The sequence below is a fragment of the Podarcis tiliguerta genome (genome assembly GCF_965153285.1).
Source record: "Podarcis tiliguerta genome assembly, chromosome: 2".
Taxonomy (NCBI): domain Eukaryota; kingdom Metazoa; phylum Chordata; class Lepidosauria; order Squamata; family Lacertidae; genus Podarcis; species Podarcis tiliguerta.
The window spans coordinates 7,503,146-7,509,860 of record NC_139535.1 but is presented as its reverse complement, the minus strand read 5'-3'; positions in this window follow the sequence as shown (position 1 = coordinate 7,509,860).

Here is a 6,715-nt window from a genome sequence, read left to right as displayed (position 1 = left end):
TCTTATGGATGATGGGCTTTTGCTTGATGGGTTCCCCATAGACAATGCACAGGTCTGGCTTCTTGCAAGTATCAAACATCATCATCCTGGCTGTGGTCCAACTGGGCTCCTTGCAAGCTTCTTCTTAGGCATGGGCGTCTTCTGCTTCATCTACTGGGTTGCCGCTTTTCCCTTTGCCTGTTTGAGAAAGTAGATTGTTTGAAATAAGGCATCTTGAGAAACAGGAGATGCAGAGAATTAGAAACATAAGAAGTATCCTGTTCAGCTCAGCCTTCAAAGGATATATTGTGTGCCCCATATGCACACTAGACACTCTCCATCTTACTCTTTTAGGAAAATAGCTCAGAAATGAATGTTTTCCTTCATGATCCTCATATACACAAGAGAATAGTAACTTTGGCCACTTAGCTCAGTATTGTCTACACTGACTGGAAGCAGCTCTCCAGGGTTTCATACAGGAAGCCTCTCCCAAGTCCTACATGGAGATACTGGGGATTGAACTTGCCACCTTCTGCAATTGAAGGCAGGCACCATTGAGCTGCATTCCTTCCCCCTAAGACTCTTCTGCTCTTTGCTTCAAGAAATGTCGCAACCTCCACCTGCAGAAGCCCTAATACACATCCTGTCGCTCTTTTCCTTTCTGTTGTGGACTCTGGGTTGCACGTCTGCCTTAAACAAGCTCCCCCTTAGTGAAAAATGTAGATGTAAGAGAAACAGAAAGAATTACAGGGAGAAAGTGTGGCGGAAAAGAATATAAGGTTAAAGCTTTCGCCGACCATATAGTCTTGACAGTTCAGGAACCTTTAACTTTGACAATGGAAGCATTAAAAGTAATTGAAGAATTTGGAATGTTGGCAGGATTGAAAATTCATAAGGGTAAAACAAAAACGATGGTGAAAAACATGAACATGGAACAAACAGATCACCTGCAAAGTAAAACGGAAATAACAGTGGTAAAGAAAAGAAAATATTTGGGGGTCTGGCTCTCCCCGAAAAACACAAACCTATTCAAGGACAATTATAAAACAACATGGAAAGAAAGAAAGACAAATTTGGAAATATGGGACAGATTGAAAGTGTCCTTCGGGGGAAGGATAGCAGCTGTCAAGATGAGTGTCTTACCTAAGATGCTTTTTTTTAATTCCAAACTGTGCCTATTGTTGGCGGATTAGGTCAATTCAATGAGTGGCAAAAAATGATTTCTAGGTTTGTATGGCAAGGGAAGAAACCTAGAATAAAGTTTAAACTTCTGACGGATAAAAAGGAAAGAGGAGGCTTCTCGTTACCGGATCTTAAAATATATTATGAAGCTGCTTCTATAACATGGTTAAAAGAATGGCTTAGTTTTAAGAACACAGACATATTAGATCTAGAGGGGTTTGGAAATAGATACGGGTGGCACGGGTACCTTTGGTATGACAAGGATGGAGTACACCGAGACTTTCTAGATCATATTATAAAAAGATCATTGTATGAAGTTTGGAAGAGATATAAAGAGTGGTTTGAAAGGAAAACACCATGGTGGCTGTTACCCAGAGAAGCCTTCTCAATGAAAAAATTAAATATGAAAGGAGAATGGCTAATGTACAGAAACATGTTGATAAAAGAAAATAATGTAATAAAGATCAGGCCTTACGAGGAACTAAAAGATAAATTATCAAGCTGGATGGAGTATCATCAAATGAATGACATTTTCTCAAAAGATAAAAAAGCAAGAGGTTTCGAACAAACCAAATCAATATTAGAAACTGCAGTATTACAAAACACAAAAATATTGTCCAAGGTCTGTGAGTTTTTATTAGAATGGTACACAAAAGACAAAGAAATCAAGAGCATTGTGATTAAATGGGCAATGGATGTTGGCCATAACATTGAATATGAGAAATGTATAAAACTATGGAACTGGGCTAAAATTCACAGCATGTACTTTGTTAAAAGAAAATCTGTTAAAAATGATGTACAGATGGTACCTCACTCTAACTGGAGTGTTAGAGTGACTCTGTTAAGGATGTACAAAACAGGAAAGAAGAATTGCTGCAAATGTGGGGTGAAAGAAGGTAATTTCTTTCACACGTGGTGGTCATGTGATAAGATAAAAACGTACTGGGAAAATATATACAATGAGCTAAAGAAGATCTTTAGATATATGTTTTTGAAACAAGAGGCATTCTTGTTAGGAATAGTAGGAGAAGATCTGGTTAAGAACGACCAGAAATTGTTTTTATATGCAACAAAAGCGGCGAAGTTACTGTTAGTGTAGGTTTGGAAACAGCAGCAGTTACCAACAGTAGAAGAATGGAGACAGAAGGTAATGGAATATGCAGAAATAGCCAAACTAACAGGGAAAATTCAACAACAGGGTGAGGAAACATTTAAAAAAGAATTGGAAAAATTTATGTTGTATAAAGGAAAGGAAAGATGAAATAGTAAAACTAGTAGAATTGGAAACAAACCTAATAACGGGAAAGATTAAGAAAAGTGATGGATAATGAAAATATTAAGAAGCAAAATGTATAAGGAAACTAATATAACTAACAGTAGTGGTAAATGAATACAGATTGACAACAAGAATTGTATGAACCTGAGGACTTACTTGTTTATGGATACACTATGCTCAAATACGGAAAATGATAACAATATATAAAATGGAAGAAAAAAAAGCGATAAAATTATATGTGATATAAAAAACCAGAAGAAAGGAGGAGGCAAGTCAGCACTGAAGAGCAAGTATAAATGTAAAATGTAGTACAATATGTGTATGTGGAGTATCTCATTGAAAAACTAATAAAAACACAAAAGGCAAGAGGCTGCCTTCCGGACCCCACCCCATCTCAACCTCCCAGGGGCAGAAATCTCACTCTTGCACCCTTCCTTGCTACCCACATTCCTCCTCCTGCACAGTGAGAAATCCTATGTTTTCTCTTTCTTATTCTTCCAAAGGGCTGTCATCCTTTGACTCACCCAGGTCCCCTTAGGCTTAAGGAAGGTCTACACTCGTGGCCCAGAGCAGCAGCCCCTTGTGATATCAAGTCTGCATTTCAAATACCACAAAGGAGATGAAAGAGGGGAAAAACAGGGACCCCCAGTTCAGAAATTTCTACCCAATCTCAGCATGTCTTATCTTGAGTTCTTGGTAGGCTCCAGCTCACCCCTTCAGATAGGCAGTGATGAATTCACAGACTTTCCTTCTTCATCTCAAGCCCCTTCACTGTCCCACTTGGGTGTTTGCTCAGCTAAATGGATCCAGGTGTTGATCGTTTATGTGGGAAGTGCAATGGCTGCTGGGAACTGGAGTTCACAGAAAAACATAGTGTGGCAGGGCAGAAGCGTGATCTGAAAAGAGAAATTAAACAGGAGAGAGAGAAATAATGATGATGATGATGATGATAATGATAATAATAATAATAATAATAATAATTTATTATTTATACCTCGCCCATCTGGCTGGGCTTCCCCAGCCACTCTGGGCGGCTTCCCAAAAAATATTAAAATACTATAAAACATCGAACTTTAAAAGCTTCCCTAAACAGGGCTGCCTTCAGATGTCTTCTAAAAGTCTGGTAGTTGTTCTTCTCTTTGACATCTGGTGGGAGGGCGTTCTACAGGGAGGGCGCCACTACCGAGAAGGCCCTCTGCCTGGTTCCCTGTAACTTTGCTTCTCGCAATGAGGGAACTGCCAGAAGGCCCTTGGTGCTGGACCTCAGTGTCCGGGCAGAACGATGGGGGTGGAGACACTCCTTCAGATATAAGACATAAATGCCCTCTTTTCCCTTCTTGCACTTGATTTATAGCTTTCTCCTTCTGTTTTTAAATTGTGGCTTGGTTTCACATATTGTCAACATAATGACATCATCTTTTGTAGCTTTCTTAAAAAAAGACTCCTCCTCCTCCTCCGTGTGCCTCCGACACGAGAGGCCGGGAGCCTGGCAACCTGAGAACCGGCCTTTCCTGAGGTGCCTCCTCACTTCTGGAACGCTCTTCCCAGGGATGTTCTCCTGGTGCCTTCCTTCCTTCCTTATCTTTAGGCACCAGCCTTTCAGCCAATGAGTGAATGCAGAGCTGTGAGTGATTTGTGAGTGGTTTAGATACCAGGCAATAGGAATCCCCGGAGGCCTCAAAAGCTGCTTCTCCCTTCCTTTGAGTGTACAGTGGTGCCCCGCAAGACAAATGCCTCGCAAGACGGAAAACCCGCTGGACGAAAGGGTTTTCCGTTTTTCAATGCACTTCGCAGGACGAATTTCCCTATGGGCTTGCTTCGCAAGACGAAAATGTCTTGCGAGTCTTGAGATTTTTTTTCGCTCCCCACCCCCTTTTTCTAAGCCGCTAAACTGCTAATAGCCTTTTAGCAGGTAATCCGCTAATCCCTTAAGCCTTTAATAGCCGCTAAACCGCTAATAGCGCTAATCTGCTAAGCCGCTAATAGGGTTGCTTCGCAAGACGAAAAAACCGCTAGATGAAGAGACTCGTGGAACGAATTAATTTCGTCTTGCGAGGCACCACTGTACTGATTCTGATCCTTGTGCCTTTAACAGCTGTGTAGCAGGCAGAATTTCAACAGGTCAAGCTATTTCTCAAAGGGAAATAGAACTATGGGGAAGCTTTCACATTCTGTCTGCCACAATTTCAGTTACAGGTGCGGCCACTGATTTATAGTTGATAAAGTCTTCATATATACAGAGGACCAAGTCTTGCTGAATAAAATCCAGCTTGACTTCTGCAATTCACCAATCTTTTAGGGTTCTTTGAGCAGCTAGGGCAAAGTGGTTTAACCATCAGTTCCTCTCCCCCCAGTAATGCTGGAAGCTGTGACATCGTGAGGAGAATAGCAGGTCTCCCCTAACCCATCTCAGCACCTTTAACAACCTTTAGCTCCCAGAATTCCTTGGGGGAAGCCATGACTGTTTAAAGCGGTATCCCATTGCTTTTACTACATGGTGTGAATGGGGGCTGTGTGTACTGGAAACTGCAATCTAAATTGGAAAGCTGCATCCATTTTTGTCCTGAGGAGCCAGTGAAAACAGAAGAGCACAAAGCATAATATTTACACAACTTTATTATTCAGGATTGGTAGTCTCAAAACAAATCTAAAAAGTAGAAGCAGCTACTGTGCCTATTTTACATTTCCAACGGGGAAGCCTCTGAAACTTCCCTTCCTTCCTTGGGTCAATCCTTCTCTTTGGTTTCAAGAGCCTAAATTATCCCCAACATGGTTAATTCAGCCGGATGAACAGAAGAGCCCTCACATATATTGGGGTGCCAAGAGAAATTCCCAATGTCAAGAGAGAAAGGTGCTGGTTGACTGTACTCTGGCCAAGGAAAGAGCTGAGTTTTCTCTAGGTTCACCGAAAAGCAATTTTCATAGCATAACTGATGACAATAAAGTAACTTTAATATATATATATATATATATATATATATATATATATATATATATATATATCACTATCACATGACATGCAATCTACACAAACAGTGGACACAAAACCTGAGGCAATGTGTTTTAGTCACTTAAAAGACTCAAGAACCCACCCAAAGCATGGATTATGTGTGTGTATTGGGAGATTCAGGGGGACGTGGTCTCTGTGTGGCTCCTGTGATGCCCAAGAGGTGGACTCTGAGACTGAGGTCACATTTGCACCACCCCTTTAAAGCTCCTTTGTAGCTATTATATGGCTTTTTCAAAAGAATTCTGGAAATTCTGTGTGGTTTCTTTCATGTACTTTAAGGTTCGAGATGTGTGCGAAATGTTTTCCGCACACAGAACATTTGTAGGGCTTCTCCCCTGTGTGAGATCTTTTATGTACTGTAAGGTTTGAGCTGTCAGTGAAGCTTTTCTCACACGCCGAACATTTGAAAGGCTTCTCCCCTGTGTGGATTCTTTGATGTTTAGTAAGGCTTGAGCTGTCAGTGAAGCTTTTCTCACACGCCGAACATTTGAAAGGCTTCTCCCCTGTATGGATTCTTTGATGTCTAGTAAGGTGTGAGATGTAATTGAAGCTTTTATCGCACTCCAAACATTTGTGCTGCCTCTCCCCTGTGTGGGTTCTTTTATGTAGTGTAAGGGTCCATTTCATGCGGAAGCTCTTTCCACAGTCTGCACATTTATGAGGTTTCTGTCCTATGTGAATCTTCTGATGGGCAGCAAACTGCTTCTGATTCCTGAAGCTCCTTCCACACTTCAGACAAGTAAATCGCTTCACCTCTGTAGGGCATGTGGGGCTGTTTCCATTGTTTCTGCTCCCACTGCTTATTTCTCCAGATTCTGCCATTTGAATTGTTTTCTCCTCTGTGGACGCTCTCAAAGAGTCTCTGTTTTCTGGTTGGTCTCCTTGCTCAGTGAAGAAGTCACTTTGAGGAATGATGGATTCGGCTGTCTTCTGTTCTGTGTGGCTTCTCTTTTCCCTCCTTGGTCCATCGTGACTGAGGAGGTTCTGCTCTACCATCTCATCCTGTGCTTTTTTCAAAGATTTCCTTTTGTTCTGTCTCCACTGCAAAACACCTGCTGGATAAGAGAGAAGGAAAACATGGATGTCAGAGAGAGAGATGAAAAATGAAACATTCAATGTAATATGTTTTGTCTTTTTGATACATTTCTGGGCCATTGCTGTCATAGCGAGCAGTGAGTTGCCATCATGGGTGACCTTTCTTTCCACTCTGCTCAAGATCCTGTGTCTGGTTTTGCCGTTGCGTCAGATTCACCAGCAAGTTTCCTGTA